General features: G+C 38.5%; 1 protein-coding gene across 2 annotated transcripts in view; it reads right to left on the reverse strand.

The window, feature by feature from the left end:
• EPAS1 (endothelial PAS domain protein 1) overlaps positions 1-12,938 on the reverse strand; it is a 111,986-nt gene that overhangs the window by 74,951 nt on the left and 24,097 nt on the right. The gene's annotated exons all lie outside the window — the stretch shown is intronic.

Consider the following 12,938-nt stretch of genomic DNA (forward strand, 5'->3'; position numbering starts at 1 on the left):
AGAATGAATCAAAAAATCATAAAATTTTGGAATGGCATATAAGAAAAAGCATGCAAAATGTCAGAGTTAATACACCTAATTAAAAATAGCAGAACATAATTTCTCAGTTTATGAGAAGTTCACAACAGTTTGGGCAGCCTCTTTGTGGAAAATATTCCAAAGTCTAGATGTCTTCTCTGCAAAGGACCTATTTGATTGGACTTAGGATGCCTTATTATATAAATGGGGAAGACTACCTTTGGATTTTTAATAATTTCCTCAACTTCATTGGAAATTGTCCAAGGCGAAAAACTTAGATATAGCAACTTTGAGGAAACTAAGCAAATTTAGTGGATTCATCCCAAACAACAAAGCACATTTAGGTGAGATTCAGCTTGCAGTGTTATATGAACATAGCCAGTAACATAGCCACAATCCCATACATGCAACTTGCTGACATTGAAAAAACCTAGAATATACTGTAAGTAACACCCCATCCCCCATGCACAGAGAGAAATGTACCATTTGTTTTATTTGCAATTATGTTTAATATATGTGGTATACTTCCAACTAAAATGTTTTGAGTAATATCACCAGCTGTATTATATTGGCCCTAATTAGGTTTGAAAGCAGTGGGATTTAATATATGGGATTTATGCATATTCATATTTCTATATTATAAAGATGCATCTTCGTAAATATTCAAGTGTCATTCAACTCTAGGTAGTTTACTAGAACTTATTAGCATATTATCTGTTACATAGCATCTTAAAATGCAAAGTTAAAAAAGAAAAAAAATTCAGAATGCTGCATCAGTCCAAGTTTTTCCTAGAAAAGTCAGTTTGTTTCTTTGTTTATTCTTACAATAAATATCCATCAATAAATGTTACTTAAGAATGGATCTATAGATTTAGTTTTTAAATCCAAACTTAAAGGTAATTGAGTTTGCTTATAGGTTTCCCTGAGATATATATAATTGACTACTTGGTGAGTGGGGATGCTGGGCAAAATAAACTTTCTGTGGTTTTTCAAACTTGGCAGTACAATAAATATTGTACAGTAGAATATTACTGACTGCTAGTGTGCAAATGTATTGCCAAAACATCATACTCTGTACATGTACACATAACTTGCCAACTAGGAAGAGCTTCACTCTATTTTTTTTACTAACTAAAATGCCTTTTCAACTTGTTGTAAGAAGTCCTTCAGCCTTAATGTTTTGCATAAACTATTAGTATAGGTGTTGTGTCCCTAGGTTGTACACAAAATTTGCATCTATAATACACCACATACATTAAGGAATATGAAAGACTCGCATATGAGAATGAAGGCAGAAAATGTGGCTCTTGAACAGAAAGGTTACATTAAACATAAAACCAGTGAGATATATGCAGTTCAAGTCTAATGCAGCAGTTATTTATTTCTCTTACAAGAAGAAAATCTCAGAAATTCTAGAGAAACATCTTTGACTTTAGAGCAGGCGTGTCAAACTCAAGGCCTGGGGGCCGAATCTGGCCCACAGGTTGCTTAGATCTGGTCTGCGGGGCCGTCATGGAAACAGCGAAGGACTGGCCTGTGGTGCCTCTGCCAGCAAAAATGGAACTTGCGAGGGCTCTGTTTTCACTGGCAGAAGGTTGTAGGAGGCCGTTGCAACTGAAACGGAGCTCGGGAGCCAATTTTCGCTGTCAGAGAGCTTGGGCCACCACAGGCCTGAATGATGTCATGCTGGCCACACCCACCCTGGCCACACACACCCAGCCCCCCGAGGTCAAACATAACCCTGATGTGGCCCCAGAGGTGAAATTCTCCCAGTTCGGACCGGATCACCCGATCCGGTAGCAATGGCGGCGGGTGGTTCAGAGAACCGGTAGCAAAAATCCTTCGCCACCCACATGCCCTGCTGAGCCGCACGATCATCAGAGGCTTTTTATTTTATTTTCAAAAGCATTTTTTCTACAACGTCTTCGGCCGAAAAAATGGTTTTAAAAGTAAAAAAAAAAAAAGTTGGCCATGCCCACTCAGTCATATTACCCCACCACCAAGCCACGCCCACAGAACCAGTAGTAACAAATTTTACATTACACCACTGTGTGGCCCTCAATGAAATCGAGTTTGATACCCCCGCTTTAGAGTCTTAAAAAGGCCACGATGAGGTCTGGTGCTAGCAGGCTGCTGTGGGCTGATGTATATTGTAGATATGACATATATGCAATATATGTCTTCCATCTACTAGACTTCATAGCACGAAGCAGGCAATATTTCCAGGGTGATTTTGAAAGGAAAATGTGTCTTTGATACTGGTAGAAATAACAAGATGTGCAAAAAACTTTGCCTACGGTCCTACATATCTTGATGCCATCAACATTTCTACTTCTACATTCCCTCAAAAGCAATCTGAAGATGATTCACAATCATCTTAACTTTTGTTGACATCACATTATCAGGAACAAGGAGCAAGCATATCAGTTTAAATTTCCCTTGCCTCATTGTTGCACAAAAGATTTTACTTTAAAAAGAATATGTACCCCTTAGTCTCTATTTTTTGTTCAGTGAATCTGTTTAGATAAACAGCAACAACAATAACAACAACAACAACAACAAGCTGGAGTAAAACAAGAGACCTTGAAAATGAGGAAATATCCTATAAATTTAATATGACTAGCTTTACTATAGTTTCAAATGCACCAATGCTAAGATAGGAATCAATGCGCCCAGGTCTTGAACATGGTGATGTTATCGTGAACCCTGAGGACTGTAGCTGCTTTAAAAATGGGGCAGAAGCCTAATATGGAAATGTTTTTAATAAGTAGAAGTTATATTGATTGATGTGATTTTTACTTCTGGACACATATATGCATGCCATTCTATTCTAAATAGATTTATTTCATAGTTACTAGGGTGATGTAAGATACACATATTTTTAACAATATAGTATTCAAGGAGGCATGCAAACATGCTCTATGACATTGTGATGCAAACCCTACTTGTTACTGGTACATTCTTTCATGAGACATTGGGATGAAAACAAGTATAGACCTTACATTGTGACGCACATTGCACCACTTTCCTATTATTACATTTAATGATACAAATGACAATGTATATTACTCACTTCTGGGGAAAAGGACCTGAATTTCGTACAGCCCTACTTTCACTTTAACCCCATTCCTCACTAACCCCATTGCTCACTTCAATTCCAAACCAATTCTTTGAAAGAACCCATATTCAATATTATGCAGTTTTAAAAGAGCTATATTAATCCTCATTGTTAATCCAGTTCTACTCTGCTTCCAGTCTGATAAACGAAGAGCTATTAAAATGAAAACACACACACACACTTGCAGTTGAAAGAGGACAGATAATTATATTGGTTTTTCCTTCCTTACCCATTGTCAATATGAAATCACTTTAAGGTGTTCCTGACCAGCATTCCATATGCATCCATACTCTCTGAATCATGTTTTGCACTTTGCATCCAGACTTACTCCTTGTTCTTTTAAGAAAGCTAGTTTGGTCTAGTACTTAAGATTCCAGTCCAGAAAGCAAAAGACTGAGTTATAGTATGCTAGGTGATCTTAGACCAGTCGCTCTTCTCTCAGACCAATCCACTTCATAGTGTTGTTGTTGTTGGGAAAAATAGGAGATGGAAGGAGTATTATGCATGTTTGTCACCTTGAATTGTTTATAAAAAATAATAAAGGTGGAAAACCAATAAAATATTAAAAAGCTCTGTTTAAGAAAGAGTAGTTTCAGTGGATATCTCTCCATTTTACCCATTTTACCAATGGGGCGCAGATGGTAGCTGACAATAAAATAAATAAATTATAAACAATAAAAAACCAGCAAAAGTAACTAAAAATATGATTACCGTAACTCAAAAAGCTTGGATGAAGAAGAAAGAGAAACTGCACTGCTTATAGCTGGCATTGCAAGTTGTAGTTGGATCTAAATTAAGTTCCTCTCCTCCCCATCCTTTTCATTATCCATTGAGATCAAAAGTCAAAGCTTTCCCAAAGAGTCAGGATGCCTGGCGTACATGTTGTCCCTTCGGAGATCCCATCATGTAGCCGTATAGAACAGAACAAACTCTCTTCCTTTCTGACAATCCCATGAGATCAAGCCCTTGTGAGTTCACTGTCACTGTAGAGGGCCTAGAAAACCAATCTGTTATATGACCTCCCACTATCACAAAAGTCTCACTGGTTTTAAAGAATGCAGAGTGCTCTTATTTCAGATTAAGACACAATATAAGAACTGATGTAAAATCCAGAAAAGGGGAAAGTCTGTTATGTTCTCCCATTACATCAAATAACACAACCTCACTGAGAGCATTTTTTTTTCAATTTTTCGCCCTGCCAAGGAACAGAGATATTACTTTGCTGATCATGAAAACAAGTGGGCCAATATCACACACATACCCCTATGCATGTCACAATGTAAAGGGAAAGTAAACAGTGACTACTTAACATAGTACTATTAATTATAGTATTATAGTTATGAATCTATGAAGTTGTTCCCTAAATTTCCTACAGTTAAACTGTGATTCAATACAACACCACAAAAAGCCAATAACACATTGAAATGTTGAAATATTTTGCCCTTGTGATTTAATTATTTTATACCCAAAGCTCCTATTTAAGGCATATATTTTTAAGATTTGTCTCACTTTAAAAAAATCATAATACCATATAAAGTTTCATGTTCTCAACACTTCATCAAGAAAGGAAGTAAATAAAGAAGAAACAGAGAAGAAAAACGAGTGCTGGAGCTGAAATAATGGACTCTGCTTCTAGTTGCAATCTGATGAAATGTGGAAGGAGACTATGGATTTTCAAAGGAGACTATAGATTTTCAAACAAAGTCCTACACCATTTTATGATTTGCTTTCAGGTGACAGTTACAGGGCAACAATTCAAGAATTGTTGGGATGAAACAAAAAATGGTTCATTCTTTGCATTTAAATGCATAAAATCTAGATCGGAGTATTAAACTCAAGGCCAGCCCTCAGGGTGCTTAGATCTGGTCCATGGGGCTGCCCTGGAAATAGCGAAGGACCCACCCACAGTGCCTCTGCCAGCAAAAACGGAACTTGGTAGGGCCGTGCAGGGCCCTCCCAAGCTCCACTTTCGACTGCGATGGCCTCCTGCAATCCTGTGTCAGCAAAAACAGAGCTCAGGAGGGCCACACACAGCCCTCCTCAACTCCGTTTTGCTGGCAGAGTGCTCGGGCCACCACAGGAATCCCCGACATGAGTGACATCAAGCGGCCCTCTTGAGCTCCGTTTTCACTGGCAGAAGTTTGCAGGAGGCCGTTGCAGCCGAAAACAGAACTCGGGAGCTCATTCTCTCTGTCAGAGAGGTCAGGCCACCACAGACGCCCCCCAACACAAGTGATGTCATGCTGGCCACACTCACCCTGGCCACGCCCACCCAGCCCCGAGATCAAACACAACCCTGATGCAGCCCTCAATAAAATTGAGTTTGACACCCCTGATCTAGATGTTACTCAGAAGCTCCATCTTCAGGTAAGCCGCACAAGATTCTTGTTAGAAATAAATGGATCATTTTGTTAGATGAACAAATATATTTTTATAAATAGGAGCCAAAACTGAGTTCTTCATAAAGTCTTTAGAAAGAATATACAAATCTTAGCTATCAAAATGTAGCAACTCTTAGGGAAAAAACCATTCAGAAAATTTAATCCCAACTGTATTGGTATTTAGGTAGATAAAATCATCTTCTAAATTCTCTCTTCTACCAGCTGTTTTTCTGTTCATCATTAATGAATATTACAATTCCTACAAGAATTGTAGGCATTGTCTCTGTGTATGATAATAGCAGTCAGAATACCTTATGCTTTTATTGCAAATCACATAATTTCTTCTTTAAAAGAATAGCAAATTGAACTGTGGAAATATGCATCTATGTCACTGATTTCAATTGTATTTAAAAAGTACTATAAGTCTGGTACAGAATTCTATTTCAGTTTGGAAGCCATTCATCAACTATAATATTGATTCAAACCACATTCAAAATTAGAATTTCTCTTAACAAAGACTTTAATATATTAATTTTTGCCTGACTTGTTAAATAGGAATAAAACTTTTCAGAAAATAAGTTGTTTTCTACTGAGCTAGCCATAAGAAAATATGTAAAATTCATTTCAGTAAAATACTTTAATTTAGGTTAATTTAATAGTTGCAAAGCAACATATAAGCACTACGTTCTTCAGAATTCTTCAGATTAGATAATAAAGATAAAACATTCCTGTTCAGATATGATGTTTTCATGATCTCTTGGGACTACATTTCCCAAAGGGTAGATCTAGGCACAACCGTACTTGCAAAGTATTAGTGTATTATATACAAGAACAATGAATTTGGAAGTTTTCATGAAATTTCTCAGTGAAAGAAATTTTTCAACAGTTTTTTTGGTGTAGAAAATTGTCATAGTTGTCCAGCTGTTTTAGGCTCATCATTCAAGTATGCCTCAGAATGGCAGTAACTCACTTTTCTTTATTAGATTGCTTGTCAACCCAGAACTATTTTTTAGCAGAAGCAATATCTTAGTACTTTTGCATCCCCCACAAGAGAGTTTCTCAACCTTGGCAACTGAGGAATATTCTGGGAGTTGAAATCCCAGATATTAAAGTTGCCATGGTTAGAAGCTTTGTTTTACAGCAGGGGTGTCAAACTCAATTTCATTGAGGACCGGATCATCATTGTGATTGTCCTCCAGGGGCTGAGTGGGGAGGAGGCGCATGGCCAAAATGGTTGCGGCTGACTGGGCTTGGCCTGGGGGTGTAGCCAGCTTTACATCGCTCGCGTGGGTGGTGCCTGTGGGGGCAGGGCGGGCAGGGTTGGGGAGGGAATCCAGGGTCTCCAATGGGAGGGGCAGTGGGCGGGAGGCTCATCCTGCAGGATGGCACGGGCTTGGTTGAAGCGATGCAGGGCGGCCCCTTACAGTTTCCAGGACGGCCGCATGGGCTGGATCCAACCATATCCTGGGCTGGCTGTGGCCCATGGGACTTGAGTTTGACATCCCTATTCTACAGTATCATGGGAGGTGACATACATCTCCCACAAAAAATGGTAGATAATATTTTATAAAATTCAGCAATATGGTCCTCTTTTCTGGGTGTAGGATATGAGAACTAAACAAATCTCAAAAATGCAAAAAACATTATTTCAATTTAGCTGTGGATATGTACAGCATAATCCATCTGAAGTACAGGCATTACCAATGTCTGTAAGAGGAAGATAAGCACACAGTTCATGCCAGATAGACATTCCAGGCATGCCTGTTCTCGGCTTTTCCCTCATTTTGCTGCATGGAATTGTCAAATTAATAATCCATATACTGATGGCTGCATGATGGGTAGAAAAATTAGTTAATCAGAGTTTCCTTAGCATTCAGTTGGTAGAAAACAAGATCCAATGGTGCTGTGTTATTAGCAGCATGAAAAGCCCTGCCTAGCCTATTTTCTGGTTTGTCAAGATACAATGCTAATAGTATTGTCTATTGTCTAATAGTAATAGACAATTAAACTATGTCGGGAGCTATAAAAATATGTGAGGCTCATAAATATAACTGGAGAAGTGAGTGAGGAAAATAAAACCTCTAGTTTTACTTTAGATTCTTAGATTCTTAAAAGCGGGGGGGGGGGTGTCAGCAAATTCTTCTCTAAAACTGGTTTTCTCAGTTGCATAAGTTGCCAGGTTTTGAAAAAGTGATGATCAACTACCCAATTTCAAACAATGATATTATTGTTTAAACCATGCAGTATCATTTAGACTCTCCAAAGTGTTGAGATTATAACTTCTAGAGTTTCCAGTCAGGAATAGGGATTATGAGAACTATTGTCACTGAACTGCCTAGGTAGTTTCAAGCCAATTATTAAGAATAATAAAATTACAAATAAAATTACAAAAATTGAAAGTATTTTTCTGTAAATATATGGGGCTTTACTATGTTACTATTTTGGTGTCAATAGAAAAGCATATATGAGGAAATTGTGCTATTGTGATAAAATGCACAAGATAAAGTCTAAATGTGACATTCTACCAATAGAAGGTTCTACCATGAAAAATATTCTTCATCCCTTTTGCAACCTTCTGAGCACCCCACATAAATTGATCCAGAGAGGAGAGGCCTTCTAGAAGTCATTTTTAAACTAAAGGGACCAGCTATCCCTTTTTCCAGTCTGAAATAATGTCATTACCCCAACAAAATAACTAACTCTATTGTTTTACACAGGCGTCTCAGCAACAACACTTCCAAACTTGATCCTTGACTCACAAATTGTTCCATTATACTCGGGCTACGCCCAAATTACTCCTGGTTTAAAGAACAACTGCTGTAGAACAAATCTAGAGGAGAGACAAATACTTCAAGAAAAAGAAGGGAAAAGTGGTAGACCAAAGCCCTCTCAATAAAACGTTGGATGTAATCCATATGTCATAACTGAGACTCAAACTACTAGGCAGAAGTATTTCAACATTATCCTATGTATGCCCCTAAATTCTGCTATTGAATATCACATGTATTATTCAGTGGTGGGTTTCAAAATTTTTCACTACCAGTTCTGTGGGTGTGGCTTGGTGGGTGTGGCATGGCTTGGTGGGTGTGGCATGGCTTGGTGGGCGTGGCAGGGGAAGGATACTGTAAAGTCTCCATTACCATCCCACTCCAGGGGAAGGATACTGTAAAATCTCCCTTCCCTCCCCAATCCAAGGGAAGGTTACTGCAAAATCCCCATTTCCTCCCGATCAGCTGGGACTCGAGAGGCAGAGAATAGATGAAGGCGGGGCCAGTCAGAGGTGGTATTTGCCGGTTCTCCGAACTACTCAAAATTTCCACTACCGGTTCTCCAGAACTGGTCAGAACCTGCTGAAACCCACCTCTGGTATTATTCATTTAGCATTTAAGCACATGCTAGGTAAAACAGTGTTCTTTGAATCTGACAGAACTTAGATAAAGTGACTGCAACATTTGTCTTTAACATTTCTTTTTAATGAATCCTGTTGAACTGCAAGACCAGTAAAAAGACCATAACTTTGGAAGACTTCTACTTCTCCTTCCCTGTGCTATAAGGCAAAGGGAAATGTTTCTGTTATGATCTATATACAGATTAGAAAAAGGAGTGGCAGGTAATAAAAAACTACATAGTGTAATAAAAAATAAAACACCGGAAAGAGAAGACGAGGACAGTTCTGTTGAAGGTGAGTTATATAATATATTTAGGGGGCATGGTGGCCTAGCGGTTAAGCTAGGCTTGTCAACTGGAAGGTTGGCAATTTGAGATCCAAGCACCATGTGATGGGGTGAGCTCCCATTCTTCCCCCAAGTCCTGCCAACCTAGCAGTTCAAAAGCATGCAAATGTGTGTAGATAAATAGGTACCACTTTGGTGAGAAAGTAACAGCATTCTGTGTGCCTGAAAGTATAGTCATGCCAGCCACATGATCACTTAAACATCCTTGGACATCCCCTCAGCTAAGAAATAGACATGAGCTCTACCCACTACAGTCAGAAAATGACTGGACGGGGAGGCCATTACTTTTACCTTTATATAACATACTTACTTGAACATTAGGGTTTAGAGTGGGGTTTGAGAAGGATGAATTCTTCCAGAAGACCATGTGGTTAATTGGTTAATTAATAGAAAATACCTTATGGTGACTAATGATGATGACTTCAAATCACCTCTATTAATAAAGTCACCCTGACATGGTACATTTGTACCATGCAAAGACATTCAGGGTCAGAAACTCCCAGATCTAGAAAACTAGTCTTAAAACAAACAAACAAACAAACAAACAAAAAACAAACAAACAAGGTGTTATGAAAATTTTAAAAAAAACCTCACAATTTTTAAAAAAAAATCTGAAAAAGAATTGAAATTTCCTAAAATAAACTGTATATATTAAAGATATACCTCACAATGTACAAAATTAAGAGCAACAGTACTTGATAATTTACTGTACTTGCTAGTAGTTTGGGAAATAGCCCTAGCTCAATATAAAGCTGTAAGAAAAAATAATATGGGTCCTTTTAAATAGAGACACAAAAGCCATACACATGGGCTCCTGCCCAATACTGAGAAACAAAACTGGTATGAAACATAAAAGGCTTCCTAGCCCAGGAATCCCCAATGTTTCTGAGCAAATGTGTTATACCTCGACTTTTGAAAAAAATGTCACGACACTTTCACAAGCTGTTCAAATAAAAGGTATGTAATCAGTTGTAAATATTTTATTTTGTATTATAAATCAATACTGATCTGCTAGTTTCAGGGGTGGGCTTCAAAAATTTTAGGAAGGGGTTCTATGCCCAGTTGCTGGGTGGGCATGGCCATAGTGGGCGTGGCCTAGTCGGTACCTGCACCATAGCGGGGGGAGGGTATTTTTGCCCTCCCCGGGTTCCGGAGGCTTTCCTTGAGCCTCCATCAGGGAAAAAAAGGCCTCCCCAGGCTCCAGAGGCCCTCTGGAGGCCGGAAATGGGTCCATTTCTGGCCTTTCTGAACTTCCGGTAGGCCCGTTTTCACCCTCCCTGAGCCTCTGTGCGTATCCTGCACTTACCTACATCCAAAATCAGCTGCGTGGGGACTCCTGGGAGGGGTGGGTAGGTGGGGTGGGGCCATCCAGGAGTGGGATTTGGGGGTTCTCTGAACTGCACAGAATCTTAGCTAGAGGTTTTCCTGAACCCCTGCGAACCCCCAGCAGCTCACCCCTGGCTAGTTTTTGTTATTTCTGATTCTGGATGTTGTTCTTTCCAGAACTGTTGCATTCTTTTCAGACATCCTCTTCACATTGGACTTGTTTTATAATAGCAAATCATTATTCCTTTGTTTTCAATCTTTGTACATTTGTGATTAGTAATTAACTAGTAATTAATTAGTAATTAACTTTTCTTCCAGTACTTTAATTCCACAGCAGTTGGCCCTGGTTATTCAGCCAGAGTCCTGTAGCCCACTTGCCACTAGATATCCAAAAATTCCAACCTCTGATGCAGACTTTGTTAACCTGGGTGACAACTGCACTGATATAGGTTTTTGTAAGTTATGTTTCACCATATTGTTTATGGGAGAGACACTCTGTCCAGTTCCTCTGATGGGACCTGTCCAGTTTTGTTGGTTCTCTGGTATAACTCTCATCTTTGTCAGAATTTGAACACCCCACAATCACATCAAGGTAGTGCTCCATTGGGAGGAAATTATTACTATTATGGTTGGCAGCATAGTCAGCCAGATGTTTAGTTTGGATTTGGCATTTTTATCTATTTATAATGAGGACCCTTACTGAGTCCTCATTATAATTTTAAAAATACAGTACAAATGGTACTGCTTAAGAGGTCCTACTTAAGAAAAAGTGACAAGACAACTAAAAGCTACCACAAAAACCAGAGTTTTATTTAGAGTCTAATGAATGCAATGAAGACATCTGGCACATTTGTCTGATAAAGGTATTTCATAGAATAGCTGCCACTGCTGGAAGCTCTTTATGAAAACTCCTGGTGTATTTTTAATCCCATGTCTTTAATTTATTTAATGACATGGCCTTCCCCAACAGAGAATAGCATGATGGGCATATGCCTGTATGTGTGAAGCCCCATCCTTCAATCCATAAAGCACTCATTATTTATCATGGAGTGATCTTTTTTCTAGGTGATATCCTAACCTCGCTAATCCTTTATATGAAAGAGAACTGCTATAAAAATTATGGTGGCAATTGTCTTACTGCAGTTGGAAAAATCTTTTATCCTACCAACAGAAAACATGTGTACTTGTGAGAAGGCAGCTGTTTTTCTTTTGAACAATGCAAAAACAACTTCCCAACAAAAATAGCTTTGTGTACCATAGATAAAAGGAGCATCATATCATAGTGGCCTAAGCAACAACTCTAAGAATTATATAGAAAGTACAGGCGATTCTAATAAATACATAAACCAAGAGCTGTTCTGCCTGTCATTCTATATCCTTTTGCCTGAAAACCCTTCTTGTGACCTTTGTATGTAATCAAAGTTAGCAGTATTATACTCAACTTCAGAAGTCTACTTGCCATTAATATGTCAGTTGTTCAATTCCTAGACTCCAAATAGAGGAGAATGTGGCTAAACCCCAGGGTGATTTCAATCAAAGTTCAGCTCTGTTATACCAACAAAAACCTGTTAGTTGTTTTAAGCTTTGTTTCTGAAAGCCACACTGGAGATGTAAAGAATTTAAACACTGAGAAGACAGCAGCCCACAAAGTAGGAAACATCCAGCATTTAACAACCCAACCCCTTTTATCTTTCAACTCAGACACGTTCTGACAGACTTATCAGCCTGCCTTTGGTGGAAGGTGGTATCTCTGTGACCTGGCTGCAGCAGAGGGATGGAGATATGAAGCTCCAAGCAACATATCCCTCCCAATGCCTCTTGCTTCTGAGACCTGACACTTGCACTAACTGGAAGTGGCATAAAGTGCAGTACTACTGTTACATAAGAAGAATGGGTGTTTCTCCACCCCTGAGAGCTGATTACTTTGAATAGCTATGCATTAAACTAAAGACAGATCACATGTAACTAAAAAAACAAAAACAAAAAAACCCCCAGCCTTTCTCATAGTACAAACCTGAGCATTTTGTCAGAAGTTTAAAAATAGTCACTCGTTCTTCCTATTAAACCAGTTAACCATTGGTTACAGTACAGTAATACAATACAATACAATACAGTACACAATAATAATTCCATAGAATTTAAAATGCCTCCTGTATTCACAGCAGAATTCCTCCCCAAACATTAAGGGATTAAAGCACTATATTCAATTATCTATTTGATATATAATTGACTCAACTACTGTCTTAAAGCAATAGATTCAATTATGACTTTAGAATTTGGGGAAGTAAAGAAAAAAGCTGAATTTGCCAGCACATATACCTAATGGAATATCAAATTTCACATAAGCTTTTAGTAAAAAAT

This window comes from Pituophis catenifer, unplaced genomic scaffold, assembly GCF_029215685.1.
Source record: "Pituophis catenifer annectens isolate HBS135680 unplaced genomic scaffold, rPitCat1.0.hap2 SCAF_1, whole genome shotgun sequence".
In the NCBI taxonomy this organism is placed as follows: Eukaryota; Metazoa; Chordata; class Lepidosauria; order Squamata; family Colubridae; genus Pituophis; species Pituophis catenifer.